This window comes from Mus caroli, unplaced genomic scaffold, assembly GCF_978045245.1.
Source record: "Mus caroli unplaced genomic scaffold, Mus_caroli_1 scaffold_10, whole genome shotgun sequence".
In the NCBI taxonomy this organism is placed as follows: domain Eukaryota; kingdom Metazoa; phylum Chordata; class Mammalia; order Rodentia; family Muridae; genus Mus; species Mus caroli.
In genome coordinates, this window is record NW_028227265.1 from 54,342,029 (window position 1) to 54,364,815 (window position 22,787).

Genomic DNA, 22,787 nt, shown 5'->3' on the forward strand with positions numbered 1-22,787 from the left:
TTTTCTGGTGTGATAATGTATCCAGGACTTGCTATGGTGGCAGAGTTTGGTTCTGATGATGCCAAGTAACCTTGATTTCTGTTGCTTCTGTTCTTATGCTTGCCTCCTGCCATCTGATTATCTCAAGTGCTTGCTGCCCTCAATATTTCTAATTGGAGCCTCTCCTTCCTATAATCCCGGTTGATTCAGGACTCCTCAGAGTGCAGCTTTCTCTGTGATCCTGTGATTCCGGGCTCCTGTGAACCTGAGATTCTGGGTGTGTCAGAGTTCCTGGCAGTCAAGCTTCCTCTGAGACCCTGAGATCCTGGTGTAACCAAGCTCCTGTTGTCCTGGGATCCTGGGATCCTAAGATCCTGGGTTTGTTACAGTGCCTGGAAGTAGGGTCTCCTCTGAGGACAGTGAAGCTATCTGGTATGTTCGAAACCAAGGTGTACCAGTACCGATCAGAAGGAACCCGAGCTGCTCATCAGACAAGGCTCCCGTGTCCTTGCTCCTGCTGTCACAGGCCCGTCACAATTGTTTTGGAACAGATGTTGTGTTCCACTCACTAGTGATCCTAAGATCGCGTGGAAAGTCCTCTGGGAACTATGAGACCTTCCCCAGAGTTCTCACCCAAGATGACCCAGAGCTGGCGCTGACCGGAAGGGACTTGTGCCCCTGGTCAGGCGAGTTTTCTGCTTCCTTGCTGCTGACTTAGTCCTGGCGCGATTGGATTGGAACCAGTGTTGTGTTCCACTCACCAGTGATCGCGTGGAGAGTCCTCTTGAGACAGCAGGACTGTCCACTGAGCTCGCGTCCAAGGTGACCTGGAGCTGGCGCCGACCAGAAGGGCTTTCTACAGATTCTAATCTGTTGATCCCACACAGTATTTTTTATCCTCAGCCATTTCATTTTTTTAGTATTTTATGTTATTTATTGATTCTCCCACCAAAGAGGGGTTTTAGTTCAACAAAACCAGCACAGCACTAGCAGAAACCAGCCCCTGAGCTCATCACAGCTCAGCTGCTGTCGTGAGAACCACAGTGTATTGAACATGAAATGAGAAGTCCCGTGCCATGGCTGTGGCAATAGCAAAGGACACTTTTCCAAAAACAGCAGTCCCGTGGGAGGGAAGACAAACTTGACAACACAGAGGGGAGCATTTGTGAAGCCAGGAGCGTGAGTTGGGTGTGCAGGAGACAAGCTGGCTTTAGGCAGCCATGGTCACCTGCCTCTGTACTGCAGTGCTCCCTGGCTGGAGAGAGCCTGCCTGGCATGCTAGCCATGAACTGTACCCAAGTGACTGTACACAGGCAGTCCCCTGCTTCAAGGCTTCCTGCAGAATTGGGAGACACTGTTTTAGCCACAAGAGACCTGATGGGATCTACCCAAGATCCAGGCCCCCAGATAGAGTCATGTGGGTAGTCCTTAGGTTTCCTGCCTCAGGCTCCTTAAACTGGATCATAGCCAAGTGGTAGGTTGTAAAACTAGGTTCAGAGGTCACAAACTGCCTGCCACAAAACAAACAAAGGTATCGAACATCTCTGCAAACTTTACTTCTGCAACATGGACACAAGCCACACCATACGGGGAAGGACTTCCATTTGGCTCACTGTCAACACCAGACCAGCCAGAGCCCGGGCTATTTCCTGTTGCCCCATAATATGTGTCCTGCATCCCCTGGGGAAGCTGGCACCATGGGCTTTCTATGCTGTTTGGGACAGTGACCCAGAGACCTGTGGCCTCCTCCAATGAAAGAAAACAGAGGACCCCAGAATGCTCTGTCAGCGTGAGTCTGCCATCCATGCAAGGAAGGCTTTGGTCCTGATGCTACCTTAGATCCCTGACTGTGCTTTTAGGAGCTAGTGGTCTCCCCAGGCCCTTAATCATGGGTCTGAAGGGAACCTATATATACTGGTCCTCAATGGGATCTGCTGCTAGACTCCAGGTGTGAGCGTTTACCAGTGGCCAACACCCCAGGGTGATCTCCTGGCTCAGGGAAGGTCCTCTTGTGGTTGTGCCCATTGGGCCCTCCTAGGTGCCACTTGCACAGGTCCCCATTGAGGATGTCCTGGATGTGTTATATGATCAGGTTGATGGCCACCATATTGTCAAGCCCTCGAGGGATGGTCATATCAGGGTACTTCTAAGTCGGCAGGCAGAACTCCTTCTAAGGCTGGTTTCACAATGGTGGTGCACTGAGTCAGGATCTGCTCCAGGTCCCTTCCTCATTGCACACCCCAGAGAACTCTTCAAGACAGCCTAACATCAGGGTCTGTGTCCACAAAGAGGCACAGGTGAAACATGTCCCGGATCTCCTGAGTGTAGAATACCAAGATGCCCTCGAACAGAACCACATCAGCTGTGTAGACCACAGTGGTCACTTGTAACCTTGAGTGGGTCACAAAATCATAGGTAAGGACCTTAACAGCTTTGCCTTCAACAATGTTTTTCAAGGTCTTGTGCATCAGATCATTATCAAAAGCATCTGCGTGGTCAAAATTGTACTGTCCCTTCAAAGCCTTGGCCTTCTGCTCGGCCATCAGAACCTTGTAGAAGCAGTCCTGGCTCAGGATGACCAACTTGCGCTGCCGGAGGTCCACTTCATTCAGTCCCAGCAGCTCCATGATCTTCTCACACACTGTTGACTTGCCACTAGCCGTGCCGCCACTCACGCCTATGAGGAACGGCCAAGGCTGAGGAAGATCGGCCTCGGGCGGGCGCAGTACTCTCTGAGTCACCGCCTCCCCCCGAAGCCATCTCCAGAGCAGTGGACTCTTCTGAGTCAAGAGACAAAAAAACTATAACCATGGATCAAATACAGATCACAAACTATTTCTTTATATTTCCCAAGAACTACGTATGACTTTAGGTTTGAGAAAGAGAGAGGGAAGAAAAAGAGGCAAGTGACAAGAATCAACAAAGCTATCTGTTACACATAAAAGTCTAAAGCACTCATCACTCGGTCCTTTAACAGAAAGCTTACTGACCTCTACTTGGGGTGACATTACCCTATTCTTTTTTATTAGATATTTTCTTCATTTACATTTCAAATGCTATCCCCAAAACCACCAATCCACCGACTCTGTCTGCTTATCTACCCATCCACCGACTCTGCCAGCTCCCGCTGGGCGCCATTTCATTTTTTTAAAAAATATTTTTATTTATTACTTATTTTTCTCAATTACATTGCCAATGCTATCCCAAAAGTCCCATTTCATTTTTTATGTACAAATTTGAGTCATTTTATCTTTTATATTTCTAAATAGCTAAGAATTTTATGTAACTCCTGAACTATGCTCAACATGCACATAGTATCTTAATGACCTTGTCTGCTAATCTTCTGATCTCTGAAATTTCTGATTTGGTTTTTGTTAGGCTGGTTTTCTTTGCTTTAGTTTTTGGCTTTCTGGTTTTGTTTGCTTTTGTTGTTTGTTATTTCTGAGACTGGGTCTTCATTGAACTTCAGGCTGACATGAAACTTGTGATATTCCTGCTGAGCACCAGTATGACCAGCTTGAGCCACCAAGGCCATCTTTCTGAGTCAGTTTTAGTAACTGACTACTCTCGTTCTAAGACTGAAATTTCCTGTTTCTGTATATGCCTATAAATATTTAAAGAGGTGAAAAATATGAATTGTCTTTCTTGGATGCTTTATGTTTTTCTATTCCTTTAAGTAAGTATAACATTGTTCTAGATGAAGTATAATTTCTAGGAAATTATGTGAAACTCCTATACATTTTTGTAGGCAAGAACAGAACAATCACAATTTTGAGTCAAGAGTCAAAAAACTGTAACCATGGATCAAATACAGATCACAAACTATTTCTTTATATTTCCCAAGAAAGTTTGAGAAAGAGAGAGAGAAGAAAAAGAGGCAAGTGACGAGAATCAACAAAGCTATATGTTACACATAATAGTCTAAAGCACTCATTACTCGGTCCTTTAACAGAAAGCTTACTGACCTCTACTTGGGCTAACATTACCCTATTCTTTTTTTATTAGATATTTTCTTCATTTACATTTCAAATGCTATTTCCAAAACCCCCCTATACCATCCCCCTGCCCTGCTCCCCAACCCACCCAAGAAAAGAGCTGGTGTTTACTCAGCATCCCTTGAGAACCTGAAAGCTGCCTGTGCTGGCTAGCAGAAGTAAGAACAGTTCTTAGCCTGCACCATACACAGGTTGTCTCCTTTGAGCCTTTAACTAGGCCTTCCCTGGCTTTGGCTAGTTTTATCATGTACATGTTCTATTGGTATTCAATTTAAATAGGAAGGAGCCATGGCACACTTTTGAATTTTTCCATGTTGCCCTTCATATCCACTCTGTTCTTCAAACTCAAAACTTTTTAGTCATTTCTGACTTAAGCTACATCTTAACTCAAGAGAGACTCATGGTTTCCCCCTCCCAGAACTGCAGCCTAAGATTTCTTTCTACAGAATAAACTGGGTAAGCACTATGGGCTTACCATGTTTCTTTGTTTATCTTTGAGGTATGGGTGGTGTACATACCTGGTGTCCCATATCAGAAAACCAGTTTGCTGTCTTTGTTAATTTTTCTGTTCCTTCAGGCTTTGGTTGTCCTTGGTTAAAGAATATTCAGAAGTAGCAAGGGAAAAATTAAAGAAAGGACAAAGTAAGCTCAGCCACCAGTTTATCCTTGGGAACTACTTTTACTGTACATCATTGCTCTCTCTTGAACAAGAGAAAAACCACAGTTAAAAACCACTGACATTTGTTAACTTCAGATAAGTAACAGTAACTTTTATCTGTAATGTCCAATTTTAAATATTTTGTTTGTATAATTAGCCTCATTCCCTCTGAATTCTTTTGTTAATTATCATAAAATTTGATTTTAAAGGCATTTATTCTAGATTAATGGTTTATCTCAGGGGTAGAACTCATGGTATGGTTCATAAGGCTCTGGTTTTGATCTTCAATGTGACATTAAAAAAATAAAAGAGCAGGAAGAGAGAAAGAACATGTATGTTCTAGCAAAATATAATTTTAATTTATTAATGTTTTATGAAATTTTTATTGAATGTTATGATGGGGAGAAAGGTTGAAAGCACTTGTCTTAGTTAGGGTTTTACTGCTGTGAACAGACACCATGACCAAGGCAAGTCTTATAAAAAAAAAAAAAAACAACATTTAATTGGGGCTGGCTTACAGGTTCAGAGGTTCAGTCCATTATCATCAAGGTGGGAGCATGGCTGAGAGTTCTATGTCTTCATCCAAAGGCTGCTAGTGGAAGACTGACTTCCAGGCAACTAGGCTGAGGATCTTATACCCACACCCACAGTGACACACCCATTCCAACCAGGTCACACCTATTCCAACAAGTCCACACCTTCAGATGGTGCCACTCCCTGGTCCAAGGATATACAAACCATCACATTCCACTCCCTGGTCCCCATAGACTTGTTCAAAAACATGAGTCTATGGGGGCCATACTTAAACATAGCATAATGCAAAATGCATTTAGTGCAACTTTCAAAGTCCTCATAGTCTATAGCAGTTGCAACAATGTTAAAAGTCCAAAATTCAAGGTCTCTTCTGAGATTCATTCAACTTAATTAACTGTAATCCCCAAAGCAAGGCAGGAAACCAGCTGGGCAAACTTCAAACTCTGCATCTCCATGGCTGATGTCAAAGTGGTCTTCAGATCTCCACTCCTTTTTCATCTTTTTTGACTGCAACAAACTGCTTCCTCCTGGGCTGGTTCCACTCCCTGTTAGCAGCTTTCCTCAGCATGTATCCCATGGCTCTGGCATCTTTAACATCTTTGAGTCTCCAAGGCAATTTCAATGTTACAGCTTCTTCTTTCAGTGTCTGGAATTCCACTTGATCTTTTGGACTCCTCCTAAGGGCTGGCATCACTTCTCCATCTCTGTCCTCTGTAGCACTCTATGCTCAGGTTGATCCACTCCATTTCGGCTGCTGTTCTTGGTGATCATCCCATGGTACTGACATCTTCAATACACTGGGGTGTTCCACTCCAACTAGGCTTCACCAATAGCCTCTCATAGGCTCTCTTCAGGGTGCCAAGCCTCAAATCCTTTGCATGACCCCTTCAATCCTGGGCCATCAACTACAGCTGAGGCTTCACCTTCTCCAATGGGCTTCCCTGGCCTCTCACAGTGCTAAGCCTCAGCTTCTCTCCATGATCCCTTCATTCCTTCACAAGCAGTACCACCTGAGTGACTCTTACACATTACCAAGTCCAGCCGCAGCATGAGGTACAACCTTGGGTATCTCTGGAACACAGCTTCTTTGTGATCCCAGAAAACAATTTCCAGAAGATTTCACCTCAGTGATGCTGGTCTCTTCTTAATCACCGCTAATTCCTTAGCTCCAGCTAACCAGCATCAATTTTCCCAGTAGTTCCTTCCATTCTTAACTCTAGAGCCAGAGCCACATGGCTGAAGCTGTTGAGTTCTGCTGCTTACAGGAAGTAGAACAGGATTCCCTTGTACTATCACATTATCACTAGCTTTATTTTTCTAAATCCTTCACTGCCTATGCTTGGCTATCCTGGTTCTTGCTCTGTAGATTGACCTTGAATGTAGAGATCAGCATGCCTATCTCATGGGATTAAAGGTGTGTACCACCATGCCTGGATCTAATTAAGCTGGGTAGAATCTTGCCCCAATGTCCCACTCCCTTAATCTGTTATCTCCTAGAACATGAGATTTTGCTCCATTTCACTTCCTGGTACTCATTTAGTACTCCAATCAAACATTTTATATTTTTCCTTTCTAAGCTTACTATGCTTGTCCATACTTCTCTTCATAAGACTTAACCAGAGAACAAAGTCTCTGCTGGGCTTTTTTGAAACTTCTTTTGTCAATGCAACTAATGCAAGTCTCTTCACCTTAGCCTCAGGCAAACTTTTCAGACAAGAGCAAAAAGTAGCCACATTCTTCACCAAAATACCACAAAACCAGTCTTTATGCCACATTCTGAAATTCTTCTCCTTTGAAATATCTTGGGCCAGGTCAACACAGTTCAAATCACTCCCAGCAACAAAGTCTTCTATATTCCTACTAGGATGACCCATTAAGCCCCATTTAAAGCATTCCACTGCTTTCCAAATCCAAAGTCCCAAAATCCACATTCTTTCAAATAAAAGCATGGTCAGGCCTATCACAGCAATACCCCACTCCCAGTACCAACTTCTGTCTTAGTTAGGGTTTTACTGCTGTGAACAGACACCATGACGAAGGCAAGTCTTATAAAAAAAAAAAAACCAACATTTAATTGGGGCTGGCTTACAGGTTCAGAGGTTCAGTCCATTATCATCAAGGTGGGAGCATGGCAGTATCCAGGCAGGCATGGCACAGGAGGAGCTGAGAGTTCTATGTCTTCATCCAAAGGCTGCTAGTGGAAGACTGACTTCCAGGCAACTAGGCTGAGGATCTTATACCCACACCCACAGTGACACACCCATTCCAACCAGGTCACACGCCACACCTTCAGATGGTGCCACTCCCTGGTCCAAGGATATACAAACCATCACAGCACTGTTAGGCAGAAATACTATTAGTGTTGTTAAAACCTAAAAAGATTTTCAAAGATGAAAATTAGCAAAGTCTGGCTTAGAGTTCCAGAGTTATCCATAGGGTCAATAAAACTTATGTCAATACAAAATGGAAGTTTACTATAGCTTATTCTTTCAGATAAAGATATTCCTAGCTCTGTTTCTTGAATTACAGAACTATGATCATATCAGTTTGGGCCACCCCAATATCTTCGTATAATTTTATAAGATGTAGTATATTCTTCAGCTATACTTAGAAACTATCTGAATATTCGTGATCCTCTACAGACTCCACCAAGTTAACCTCTGTCATGTTATTGTCTCATCACAGTGACCAAATAACAAATCATTTTCAGGGAAGAAAGGTTTGGTTTGGTTCTGGGCTACAGAGGTGCCATTCCGTGATGGCAGGGAGGATTTAATAGGACAGGGGAGTTCACAATATGACCGGTGAGGAAGTTAAAAAGGAGGACACAAGAAAGTGCCAAGGCAGAACACAGCCATCTACACATGCCTTCCAAGGGCCCCACTGCCCACTTCATCACCTGCCTATAGTGCTGTATCACCCATCCATCAAGGGATGGATCCCCTGAAGTCCAAGGCCTCATGTTATCAGTGGGAAAATCCATGAACGACACACCCAGAAGTGTACCTCACTCATCCGGGCAGCTTAGTCCAGTCAAATTGACAATCAAAACTAACTATCACAACTTTTAGCCCAATTATTTTTCTAGTTCATTGAACCTCGACCTAAAAAAATAAGGTTCTTCCTTTTTGCCAGCATTAGCCTTTGCCCATACTATAATGGCCGCTGCAGCCACCATCAATGAAGCTAACAGCATGAAGTTATATCCAGAGGTTGATTTACAGTATCAATAAATTTGCCATCTCTGGGGAACTCCTGACTACAAAATCATTAACTAATTAAATCAAAGAGTAAAGAAGGAACAAAAGACTCCCTAATTTAGGTCACAGTAAACCCAACAGTGGTAAGAAAAGTGGCAGTTCATTAAATATTTCACTAGAAAAAAATCCTTAGCCCCTTGGTTGTGCAGATTAAATAGCATTGGACCCTTTAATGTTATGAGCTTGTGTTTCTTTACTATAAAATATTTATTTCCAAAAGCAACTCATCAAAATGTAAATAATTAAAATTTTATATGAAAGATTTATTTTAAAATAGTTCCATTGCTTATCAAGTAAAAAGGCATTTCTTGATTTAGAAAATTCTGAAAGCCATGTTTTTAAAATGTTAATTCAGAAACAAAATCAAATCTTTTAAGTATGTGCATCAATCTGTGTGCATTACAATCTCTGGGCATAAAGTATGTGAATAAAACAGCTTTGTTCATGATTCAATACATCATAAGATCTTAGAGAGACACCATATATTATCTGATAAAAATTATAAACACCATTTTCATGAGAAAATCTATAAAAATCTAATCACATATTCACAATTGAGAGACAAAACATAAAGTAAACTAATATCCAAAAGGATAGACTTGGAACTATAATTACTTTAAAATTTAATACAAAGTGAGTCAATGCCTTATGAATTTTTATATTAAAACAGCTGGTAAGTTCTGACAAAGCAGAACATTGCACAGCTAGGGTAACTGCAGACCTACTGTGAGCACTATGTGGATTTGTACTTTCTCACACTGACAGAAGTCAAGAAAAATCTTTTCAATATATACCAAGATGATTAACAGCTTCCTTGCTAGAAGCTGCCAAGCAAATTTTTCTGTTTTTATTTAGTTCTCAAAATAGTCTAATGATGTTAGTGAAGAAAGTTTTTGAAAAAACAAACATATCTCAGAATTACTTATGCTGTGTCATTATATTCCATACAAATTAAAAGGAAAGAACAGAATAAATGTGCAGATAGCGAAAATAATCTTGCAAAATAATTCCTCATCAGCATAATCCCCAACAGTTACCTAGAACATCTGTTCAGGAAACATTCTTTCAAATGCATGTATGTATTTCTAGAGTCAAATATAGGCCTATTTGATTTACTAGCTCTGCCTATTTGTTGTGAATTAACAGGAACATAAGACTGTTTCAAACACAATGGAGAAACTTCATGTGCTTTTGGAGACATTTGCATGGTAATAATTTTGTATACCTTTAAAAAAGAAAAATTACTTCTTTCAACTATCTTCCCAAAGATCTCCAGTTATAATCAAAAACCATCACAAGAGGCACTAGACTGGCAGGTACCAAAACCGGTGCTCAGTGAACACAGTCTCCTTCCTACCTCTGCCTACTTCTACACCTTCAGGTCCTGTGGTGACTCCTGACTCCGAGCCCCACCATGGAGGGGTAGGCTGTGGTAGGTCAGGCTAAGCTGCTGCCTAACACGTTTGTATTTCCAAGTAACCATGTCAGAATCAGGGGCTTGAATTACAGTAGAAAAGGGGAAAGAAGACAGTCTCTTTTTCAGTATTAAATTTCTATGCTCAGCTTTCTCCTAAGTGAGCTCAGTTTCTTCTATAGCCTCTGCCATCTGTCTCTTATACAACAAAGTCAAGATGCTTGCTTCAAGTTCTTCATCTCTATTATCCCTAGTACCCATTGAGTCACTATGTCCTATGACTCCTAAGAGCTTCTCCTCTGTTCTCTCACAGCTTCTAACATGGAATCAATCATGTTAGCCTGCTGAGAGCAGGAGCCAGCATTTTCTAAATTATAAATAAACATACATCTGGCAGTGTAGCTCAGTTGACAATGCTTGTTTAGAATACACAATACCTTCAGTTCAATCCCAGTACCACATAAGCCAGGCATAATGCTGGAAGCCAGTAATTCCAGCACTTAGAAGGCAGAGGCAAGAGAAACAAAAGTTCATAATCATCCCTGACTCCATAATTTGAGGCCAACCTAAGCTATGTGAGACTCTGTTTAATAGATACACCTGGAGGGTAGGGGTATGAGAATGAGTTGAATTACAAATAAGATTGTTATTTCTTATGTAAATATTTCAAAGTCTTCTATCATCTCACCAATGATGAGAGGATATAAGAAGTTCCATTATCTACACACTCATCTTTTTGTCTCATCTCCATTTAGATCTACTTTTGATATCAACCGATGCCCAGACTGTGCCATTGTCTCACAGAGATATATGTTGTTCCTCTGATTGGAATGGTCTTTCTTCCACTTTAGTTTTAGAGATCAGCTGGAGGGTCATATTCTAGGCAGGACTTTTTCTGATATTACCAATACTGGTTACTAACTCTTTGCAGTCCAAAACCCTTTAAACAGAATTTGATTATGTCATGTATCATCTTAGCATAATAATTCACATGTTAGTTCCAATTACATGGGCATGCTGGGAGATGTAACTGTATTGTTTGAATGTCTCAAAGTCTTCCCATGGCAAGTGCTTCACTGCAGCTGCAGGGTTCTTATTTTTTGGTTGGTTCAGTTGGTTCGCTTGGTTGGTTGGTTGGTTGGTTGGTTGGTTGGTTGGTTGGTTGGTTGGTTGGTTGGTTGGTTGGTTACTTGGTTGGTTACTTAGTTGGTTGGTTTTGTTTTTTCTTTAATAGCAAAGAGGAAAAGTAAAGATAGAAGAATGAAGTGCATTTGGGGGAAAAAAGATGTTTAAAATGTGAGGAACAGTCATGCTTGTTTTAAGTATAGCAATCAGAAGGGAGCAAAACAAAGTAATATAAAAGATAATCCATGAGACTCAAAAATTTACCCACCTATAAACTGTTTTAGACAAAGAACAAAGTGTGAAAGTTGCTGATATCAAAATAAAATAGTTCTTGCCAGATCTACATAAAATTAGAGTCCAGAACTAGTTAAAGCAGAACACTTGTGTGAGATAAATCTTTTTCAGAAACTTTCTATAAAATAGAACTTCCTTCATGCTCTGTTTACCTCATGGGTGTCCTGACACATATGCATACGTTTCTGTAACCATGCACTGTGGCAAACCAGATACAATGTTGTAGACATATAGCCAGCATCTATGTCACCTCCATTAGTAGTAAGCTTATACCAACTGGATATCGGATCGTATATAAATTTCTCTGGTGTTGACTTTGAAAGCACCTCTGTGCCTGAACCTTTTAGAATGCACACACACAGTTTACTGTGGTGTACATGTTATCTATCATTGCAGGGCTGTGCCAGTCCCAGATGAACCTGATCTTTAGAAAATTCTTCTCTGTGCACCAGTCAGGTTAACAATACCTAAACTGCTTCAGAGTTTCTTCTGCAGAGGGAAGATGAGAACTTGAAGCCTACAGAACAAGCAAACAATAATAAAGACTTAGAGGAGTGACAATGAGAAAGAAGGTGTGAGGAAGAAGACAAGAAAGGTTTGTTAGCTGACTAATCACAAGGAGAAAGAGAGAGGGAGCAAGAAGGAACCATGACTCAGTGTTTTCCAGGCAAAGTTGACTGGAAAATTCCTATGGTAGACAACAGAAAGGAATAGCCATTGAAGAAGATGTAAGACCCTGGGAGGCCTGCTCTTTTCAAGGCACTGGGGGTGATCAGGGAAAGAGTTGATCTAGGGAAGAGGGAAGGGGAAGAGGAACTGGAAAGAGTGGAGTGAAGGGAAGTTGCAGGTAAGATATATTGAATGAGAGAAGAATAAAGAAAAAATGATGAAAGAAATTGACCTTAAAATAGAAAGCTAGCAATATCCAGCACCAGAATTAAAGTGGTAATAATATTATTAAAAGTATATTATATAATTTATAATTGTATCTACTAATAATTTGTGATCATTATTGCTGTTCGACTTCCTACAAAAGAATATAAAGGTCATGGGGAGAGGTCAACAAAATGAGATGATGTAACATTTTAAAAGCATGGTCAAAGAAATACTCCCCAGAGTCATCCATGAGCTCCCCAAGGTCTTTCTGAAGTAGACGCAGGATCCAAGCAGAAACTTACAACATAAGCAGGAGGTGAGAAATGCAGATCAGTGCTAACAAATGTGATTGAGAAGGAAGAGTCTGGGAGGGAAAACAGTGGATAAAAATGAATTTCTAACTGGATTATGAACCTTGTAAAGTTTGCAACATTTAAAAAGACTGAGGCCGGGCGTGGTGGCGCACGCCTTTAATCCCAGCACTAGGGAGGCAGAGGCAGGCGGATTTCTGAGTTCGAGGCCAGCCTGGTCTACAAAGTGAGTGCCAGGACAGCCAGGGCTACACAGAGAAACCCTGTCTCAAAAAACCAAAAAAAATAAAAAAAATAAAAAGACTGAGAAAGAGCCATTCATAAAGCAGGAGACGCTGTCTCCAATGCTGTTGCTTCCTTTACAAATGTGTCACAATATGATACATTGCAGGTTCCCATAAATAAGGAAATACAGAGAAACTTATCCTGGTGTGGCATAGGCCTTCACTTATAGACTGGACTCTAAATATCTATTTCTCAGCCATAAGCTTTGAAGACAAAGGAAAGGATATTGCAAAATATGTACCACCTTACTGAAGATCATAAATGTCACAGGTCTACTACATTTTATGATAATGTTTTTCTTTATGTTTAATATTTTGACATATTTTTAAAGAAAATTAAAGCTATAGCTGTGGCTCAGTAAAGAATAATTGTCTAGCATGCACAAGGTCCTTGGTTACATTCCTTAGAACCTCAAAACGGTCTATGTGACATATTTAATAAAATCTTTCGATATAACACCCATCAAATCATCTATATTAAATAGTGTCCAATTATTAAAAAAACAGTCCAGATGACATGTAACAGACCTAATATTAAGCATTTGCCAACTTTGCTCCTGAAAGAAAGCACACTCTTAAATTTAGCACAATTCCAAGTGAAATTAGAACAAAGAGTAGCAATCTGAGATGCATGTGGCTTACTGATGGCCTGCACAAGTTCATAAACAGGGGGAGCTTGAAACCTGCCCTTCAGCTCATAATAATAGCCTGCCAAGGGCTTCTAAAGCACACAGGAAAGAATAGGGGAGTGAACTTGTGATCTGAGGAGGAGATACTGTATATTTGGAAAATTCCACTTAAATAACCCAGTTGTAACAAATCCCCTTCCCAGATCCCTATTCTAGAAGACTGAAAAGCAGTAATTACAACGGGTGGGCTGAAAAGCCAACTAAACACAGATTGGCAGATAAGCCTACCAGAAGAGGCATCCCCTGCACTGCATTATTCCAACAATAATGTCTTTATTTACATGGCAGAGTGGGTATATTGTGCTCAGCAACGCTTTTCAGTAAGTAGAAACATACTGCTAAAAGAATAGCCCACCACCACAAAGAACTTCTAATTTAAAAGTACAAAACCAGTGACAATTATTTCTGTAATCCTTACAGAAAACAGTGCAGTGGCTTTCTCCACAAGCCTTCTAAATCAAAACCATGGCAACTTAGCATGTGCCGTCCCATACGGGCAGGCTGACTCTCAGAAAGAGGCAAGGGACTTAGCAATCACAGCTCTTGCATCAGAAATAAGAAAAAAAATGAACATGGGATAGCTTTAAGTCAAATTAAATTTTTAAAAATTCTAAAATCAATCTCAGAAATAATCTTATAAATGCCTCTACCTTTTTGTAACATGGGCCTTCTTGGAAATGTTCTGTTGTTGTGTACTCCCAAAATGATCAAAGAGACTCACTAGTTAAGAATGGCCAGTTCAAGGATGTTTGAACTGTATTTGAGCTTTTTTTATCACTCTAAACTGAAGAGAATTCCTTAAGCCATGTTTCTGTCATGAGCAGCTGATGATGGCTATGGAAATTCACCTGTTCTGCTGGTCTGCCTCTAATTTCTGAAGCACTGAAGCAACTGAAAAGTATCCATGTGCTACTGAAACCTCAGGTGTGACGTCGGCCCTTTACAGTCAGCTGTGTACCACTACATGAGTCTCAGACTTCTCAAATGTTAAATTGTTGAGGGGAAGAGATAGAAAGAATAAAAAGACTTAGAGGCAGGGAACCTGAAAGAGAATTATTGTCCTTGACTCAAATCAGGAAATGGCCTTTGTTTTGGCCTGGCCAAAGGCAGGAAAAAAAATGCTAGCAGGGGTAACTCCAATTTCTAAATGAGCACTTCACCCTAGAGACTAGGTGAGCATGGAAAGGAAGTTGCAGGACAGGCACCACAGCCTTCTAGTAAACAGCTTTGGAGATGGATTTTTGGATTATCATGGAACAAACAAGTTATATCTGTTCCCCAATTTCAACCTATTTCCTCAATTATTTTAGGCCCTTAATTCTTGGTGGGGGGTGGGTAATGGTGGCCTTCTAGAACATCAGAGATGGCTACCAGAGCTCTGTTTATGCTTAATAAAGAGACATTATTCCTTCCTGGACAAAAGAATCCAATCTACTTTTGGCCCTAGGTAGAGACATGACATGGTAATCTTCTACCAAAAACTACAACAATCCATACTATTGTCTTCTCCTTAAGAGTTAACCTTACGCCGGTGCCTAGCAAACACATAAGTGGATGCTCACAGTCAGCTATTGGATGGATCACAGGGCCCCCAATAGAGGAGCTAGAGAAAATACCCAAGGAGCTAAAGGGATCTGCAACCCTATAAGTGGAACAACAATATGAACTAACCAGTACCCTGGAGCTCTAGCTGCATAGGTATCAAAAGATGGCCTAGTTGGCCATCACTGGAAAGAGAGGCCCATTGGACTTGCAAACTTTATATGCCCCAATACAGGGGAACGCCAGGGCCAAAAAGTGGGAGTGGGTGGGTAGGGGAGTGGGGGGGAGGGTATGGGGGACTTTTGGGATAGCATTGGAAATGTAAATGAGGAAAATACCTAATAAAAAAAGGGGGGGGGGAGAAAGAGTTAACCTTACTGGAATTGTCAATCACCCAGAAGGAGACTACTCCTTAAGGAAGACTGGTAAAGTCATTCTAAAGAGATGGGTAAATAAATGAGCCCCTTAATGAAGCTACAAGGAGATAGATAGATAGATAGATAGATAGATAGATAGATAGATAGATAGATAGACAGACAGACTTGTAGAAGCTCATGTTTTGGTGCAGTTGTTTTGGGGAAATATTAGAATCCCAAACCTCACAGTCATCAAGAGGAATATCTAACATGTCTCCCTGCCTCCAGAATCCATTATCATGTGAAAACTGAGCACCACATGTGTTGTGCTGGCTTTGCTTAGGAATTAAACACTGGATCCAAAAAGGAAATAATTCTGATGAAATGCTGCTTTCCAAACCTTTGGTTTCATTTTATTAGGAAGACCAAATAAATGTCATTGTTTGCAATATGCTTTTTCGATTTCAATAAATTCTTATCATAATTATACATTTAAATAGAAGACAAATCCTATTGGCATTGGTAAGAGCTGAAGCCATATGTGGGGGTTGCTTTTCTTCCTTATTAGTCTTTGTGGTTTCTATATGTTTTCTGAATCTAAAATCTCTTTTATGAATTACATAACTGTGGAAATACAAAACTAAACTACAGGAAAGAACATAAAATGTGTAGGTCTTGTATTGGGTGGAGAGAGAGCCCTGGTTGGAGGTCTCCATCTCTGCCTTCCCCCTTCTGAGAAAACCCTGGAAAGTAGGGAGGAGGACTTGTGGAAACCAGAGGGGTCGAAGACACCTGGAAAAAACAGCAGGGCCCATGGGGGCTCTTGGAGACTGAAGCAGCAATCGCAGAGCCTATGTGGGCCTGCCTTGGGCCTTCTATAAATATATGGTAGTTGGCTTGGGGGTTTAACAGTGGAAATGGGGGAGTCTCTGACTCTTTTGCCTGTTTTGGGACCCTTTTCCTCCTACTGGGCTGCCTCACCAAGCCATAATGTGAGTTTTTTGGTCTGGTCTTATTGTATCTTGTGCTGTGTCTGCTGTCCCCTGGGAGGCCTACAGCTTCCCCCAACATACAACCTATCAGGATGTGCTTGCTGCATATACAGAGCTGGCACAATGGAACCTACAGACTGAGGACTGAGAGCTCCAAAACTCATGTATTTTGGTGACAGCTAACTGATGCACTGTTTCTTGTGATTCACAATTAAATAGAAAGTTTAGCAGGTGAGTGAGCAGTCAACTCTCTCTGGACATGCAGTTTATTTTATACACATCACAACACATAGTGAGGCCTCATCCTACTAGTGAAAGCTGCACTAGTGTGGGTTTGGTGTGTTAGTTCCCAGGACAAAGCACTTGCCTGGCTCATACAAGACTCTGGGCTAGATCTCCAGTACTGAAACAACAAACAGTACCAAGTTGATCCTATAGTTAGCTGCTATCCACATGGTATACCATGGGTCCTAGGAAACTCATGCAAATGCCTTTTCACAGATTGATCGATGCTTGGGTATCCGACATAAAACATGGCCTTAGTAGCACACAATTATTAGAAACAAGGCATAAAACATAAACCCCTTTAAAAGAAACAAAAGATGGGTAAATTCTGTATAGACTGAGAATTGCTCTTATCCAACCATTTTCTGAGGAAAGGTTGAGGCAGGTTAAATGGGCAGGAAAAAAAAAATCCCAGAGAACAGTTGAAGAAGGATGAGCACTGAGAAAACAGGTTTCCTTGGTCCAGAATTTCATCCATCTTTATCCCCATCTTCTATGGTTCTAGAGGTCACCTTGCCACAGCAAGAGATCCCTAGCCATTGTGAGCAGGATTTTACCTGGTTGCAGAAGACGGGAGGCAGCCTCTTCAAAAACTTCCCATTGTCTAAACTCTAGATAGCTTTAAATAAAGAGTCTGCCCTTATTCTTCAGCCCACATACTCATTTTCAACTTATACCTCATAATCTTGACACATTTCATTTGGTTTTAAGTTCTTTTGATCTCTCTTTAGCATTAGTTAATTTTTTAATTGCCAAGAAAGGTTCTTGAAAAGTATTAGGGGTATTATGATATAGAACTATTAAGCTTGAACATATATACTGACTTTCAGATATTTTTGAAACCTGTCATAAAGTCTTAACTTTTTTAAATACTCCACTTCTTTCATGAACCTTCTATAAAAGCCACTTATCACAGCCATTTAGAAAGAAATATGACATTAAAAGGAGGTAAATTTTCCAAGCATTGTACTGAGATTTAGTTGCAATCTCCCATTAAGTCTAAATCTGTCTTCTAACCTGTGTAAAGGAGTCATGATTTATTTAAGCCTGAGGAAAAGGTCTATTAAAACAATAACTTGAAATTATTCTTCCTGGCTAATATGTCACTCATCACAGAAATGAGAGCAGTAATTCCACAGAAGGCTGTGAGTCCATCTGTGATTCAAATTGTTGAGCAATGCAAGGGACAAAGTACATCTGGCACTAACATACAAAAACACCTACTCCCATGGAGTGTCAAACAACTGGAGAACACTTGGCAATAGCTAGATAAAAGAGAGAGTGTCACAACCTGTGCCTGATTCAGAATCTGAATTAGTGTCATAGACAAACTATCTTTAAAAAAGAAAAGTGGCAATCCATCCCATATACAGTCACCAAACACAGATACTATTGTGGATGCCAAGAAGTGCATGCTGACAGAAGCTTGATATAGCTGTCTCCTGAGAGGCTTTGCCAGAGCCTGACATACATACAGAGAGGTGGATGCTCGCTTCCAACCATTGATCACGGGGTCCCCAATGGAGGAGTTAGGAAAATGACTGAAGGAGCTGAAGAGGTTTGCAACTCCATAGGAAGAACAACAATATCAACCAATCAGAGCTCTCAGGGTCTAAACTACCAACCAAGGAGCACTCATGGAGGGACCCATTGCTCCAGCCACATCTGTAGCAGAGGATGGCCTAGTCAGGTATTGATATGAGAAGAGGCCCTTGGTCCTGTGAAGGCTAGATGCCTGGGTGTAGAGGAATGTGAGGGTGGGGAGGCAGGAGTGAGTGGGAGGGTGGGGGGGCACACCCTCACAGAAGCAGGAGGAGGGGGGGTGGGATAGGGGGTTTCTGTGAGGAAATTAGAAAAGGAGAAAACATTTGAAATGTACATAAAGGAAAAATCCAATTAAAAAAATCTTTAAAAAAAGAAAGAAAAGTTTTGGTGCAGGAGAGATGGCTCAGTAGGAAAGACACTTACTGGACAAGCATGAGAATGTGAGTTCAATCCCCCAGAACGCATGTAAATGACTGGTACAGTGATACATCTGTAATATCAAAGCTGGGAGGGGGACACACAGGACCACAGGCTCACTGAGCACTCAGACTAGCCATGAGTATGTTCCAGGCTCAGTAAGAGACCTGTATCAAAACTGAGATAGAGGGTGACTGAGGAAGACATCTGACATCACCCTCTGGCCTTCACATGCATGATCATATGTGTTCACAAGCATATGTATACACACAGAGAGAGTGTTTGTAGTCAATAAGTGGGTAAAATGGACAGTTTTAATTATCTTTATAATTTTAATTAATCTTTAAAATAATGTTCAGCAAACCAGACATGGTGACTCATACCTGCAAATCCAATTCTTTGGAAGCAGAGGTAGTAGGATCCCTGGAATTTTGAAGCTAAGCTTAATACAAGTTCCAGGCCAGCAGGCACAACATAGTAAGTAAGATCTTGTCTCAAATAAATGAAACGACTAAAAACCTGTATCTGAGTTGCTATTTGTCTGTCTTAGGTTTACCATTGCTGTGATGAAAGACCATGTCCAAAAGCAACTTGGGAGGAAAGGATTTATTTCAGCTTATGCTTCTAGGTGATAATCCATCATTGAGGGAAGTCAAGACAGGAACTCAAACAGGACAGGAACTTGGAAGCAGGAGCTGATGTAGAAATCATAGATGAGTGCTTCTTACTGGCTTGCTCACCATGGCTGTTCAGCATGCTTTCTCTCTGTCTCTCTCTCTCTCTTTGAGTTTTAACTATTTCTTTTTTTAAGTTGGATATTTTATTTGTTTACATTTCAAATGTTATCCCCTTTCCCAATTTCCCCTCTGCAAATTCCCTATCCCATCCCCCCTTATCCTGCTTCTATGAGAGTGCTCACCCACCCCCCACTCACCACCCTAAGCCTTCACAGGACTAAGGGCCTCCTCTCCCATGGATAAGACCCCTTCAGCTCCTTCAGTACTTCCCCTAACTTCTCCATTGGGATCCTTGTATTCAGTCGGACAGTTGGCTGCAAGCATACACATTTGTATTGGTCAGGATCTGACAAAGCCTCTCAGGAAACAACTGTATCAGGCTCCTGTCAGCAAGCACTTGGGCATCAGCAATAGTTTCTGTGTTTGGTGTCTGCATGTGAGATGGATCCCCATGTGGGGCAGTCTCTGGATGACCTTTCCTTCACTATCTGTTCCACTCTTTGTCCATTGTTGGGGCCGGCCTGCGGCTCTCATGTCCGGGTTCGAGCCTGGAAGGCAGCCTGGAGCTGAAAAAGAAGAGGGAACCTTGGCGGGTGAAGAAAAAATGGAACCAAGACAAGCTAGTCTACTCAAGGTTCTAATATTTAATGGCAGACACGCTTTACAAAGGAAGAGGGGAGGTCCATTCCCACCAATTCATCCTTGGAGCCCAGCAGGTGACCATGTAGGATCGGATGTAGTCTCCAGAATAGCTAGGCCGACTCCCAGCAGGTAGCAGCAGCAACAGTGACTGAACAATAGAGTGATCTAGGGAGGCAGGCTCCACCCTAGATAATCTCCTTAGTGGCAGCAAAGTCGAGGTCTGGCTCAGCCTGCTTCAAGCTTGTTGGAGGTTACAGTCCATGTATTTCCTTTAGGCAGGAGAAATTCTGGGTTAAAATTTTGGAAATGGGTGGATGGACCCATTCCTCAGCCAGGTATAGAATCACGAGCCCAGGGATGGAGTAACACACAATGGGCTGGATCCTCCCCCATTGATCACTAATTGAGAAAACGCCTTAAGGATGGAGCTTACAGAAGCACTTTATCAACTGAGGTTCCCTCCCTGCAGATGGGCATAGCTTGTATCAAGTTGATATAAAACTAGCTAGAATATGGACTCTCATTGGAGGGATAAGGACACCAACCTACCCACAAAACTTTAGACCCAAACCTTGTCCTGTCTAAAAGAAATACACAAAGACAGAGCAGAGACTGAAGGAGTGGCCAACCAATAACTGTCCCAACTTGAGATCCATCCCATGGGCAAGAACCAATCCCTGACACTATTAACAATACTCTGTTTTACTTGCAGTCAGGAGCCTAGCATAACTGTCCTCTGAGAGGATCCACCAAATATCTGACAAAAACAGATGCAGAGACCCAGAGTCAACATTAGATGGAGCTCAGAAAGTCTTGTGGAAGATTCAGGGGAAGGATTGAGGGACCCAAAGAGGATAGGGACTCCACAAGAAGAACAGATTCAACAAATTGGACCCTTGGGGAATCCCAGAGACTGAACCACCAACCAAAGAACAAGAATAGACTAGACCTAGCCTTCCCTGACCCACACATATGTAGCAGATGTACAGCATGGTCTTCGTGTGGATTCTCCCAACAATTGGAGCAGGAGGCCCTGTATTTGTTCTCTGCCTATGGATCCCATTCGTCTAACTGAGCCACCTTGTCTGGCCTCGATAAGAGAGGATGCACCTAGTTCTGCAGTGACTGATATGTGGGGTAGGGGGGATAATAATCAGATAATAATCAAAGAAGAAGAAGTAAACAGGGGAGTAGGTAAGGCACTGCAAGAGGGTGGGGGGCCTGGGAGGATAGGTGAGCTGATGCTAAGATTTAAAGTGAATAAATAATTTTTAATCTAAAAAAACAAAACAAAACAAAAAACCTAGCCAGTAGGTTAACCCATTTAAATTAAATGAATGTCAAGCCATAAGTGTTATGAAAACCCAAGAAGAAAGCTTAGAAGACATGCAGAATTTGATCAGAGCAATCCTTCAAGAAGACTCCATTCACAGACGGCTCTGGGCTGCTTCAAGTTGGCAGCTGAACCTAACTGAGACAGTTTCTTCTCATTCATCACTCTTTCTGGTCTGGTGCAGTGTGCGTTGCTATTATTCGTATTTTCTATTGCTTTCCATAGACCCACTGGCTCCTGTTTTTTTTTTTTTTAATCTCTCTAGTCATCTCTCTGATCAGTTTCTTCATGTCTTCTAACTAGTTCCTCTCTGATCTGCCAGTTCCCACATTTTCATAGGAAGTCTTTGGTAATCAGAGTACCACCTCTCCCTTTGTGATCTAACCTTCTTTTTCACCAAGAACGCTTCGAATCCCCAACCCCCAGTCTCTCCAGAAGTACAGAGCTATCAGGTGTTTTACAGATTCTCCTCACACACTATACCAGTGCTGTCCTCATTCCATTTACTCTTTCTCTCTCTCTCTCTCTCTCTCTCTCTCTCTCTCTCTCTCTCTCTCTCTCTCTCTCTCTCTCCCTCCCTCCCTCCCTCCCTCCCTCCCTCTCTCTTTTCTTTCTCTCTCTCAAATATAAAATCCTGAAAATATTCCATGTCCTTGCTTGCTTTCACCCCTGATACCACAAAGTTCATGGGTTCTATCACAAATATATTTTGTGCATCCAGTTTTTTTCCCATAGACATCACTCTAACATGAGACAAGGCACTCTTTATCTGTCAAATGGACAGATAAAATAGTCCCTTACTATTCTTCTGGCCAGCAATTTATCATTTTCATGCAAGCATTTAAAAATATCCTAAAAGCAAAGGCTGACCCTGCCTACATGGACATCTGTATTACTCTGTCCCAGCTGCCCTCTGATGAAGTTCAAGTCCCTTAAACATGCATGCAAAACTTTTAGAGTCAACTCCAGTACCGTTCGTTCATCTTTTAACACTCCTAAAGCAAGGTATTGGTATCATTTACCCTCTCTGGGATCTTCCCTTCCCTTATTTGTCAGCATGCTCACTACTTTATGCACAATGTGCAAAATTCTCTACCTCACCAAAATATCTGATCAATACATAATACCTCTTCCCTGTGGATTTCAGGCTGATCAGCTCCATTTCAAACTAGTGACCTCCAGCAGGAAGACTTCAGTATGACTTCTCTCAGCTTTCTGCTCTTCAAACTCATCTTAGAAAACTCATTTGAGTATATGATTTCCTCACTTTTGTTCCCTGAGGACATTCAGAAATAATCAAAATAGCTCATACTAGCAATAAGTATCATTATGATCAATAAGAAATTAGTAAGAAGGATGATAGAATATTTTCTACAACTTCTATAAGAAACTTTTTTTACTATTTAACATAGGTGAGTCCTCTTAAAGAAAAGCTTTGTCTTGATCAGTTAAAACTTTGATCCCAAAAACCAAAACAGTAGAAGTGTTGGAACTTGGTCTGGGTTCTCCTTACTGGCAT

The 22,787-nt window shown here is 41.5% G+C and overlaps 1 pseudogene; it reads right to left on the bottom strand.

The window, feature by feature from the left end:
- Positions 1-1,900: 1,900 nt before the first annotated feature.
- On the bottom strand, positions 1,901-2,739 carry LOC110300763 (uridine-cytidine kinase 1 pseudogene; annotated as a pseudogene).
- Positions 2,740-22,787: the final 20,048 nt, after the last annotated feature.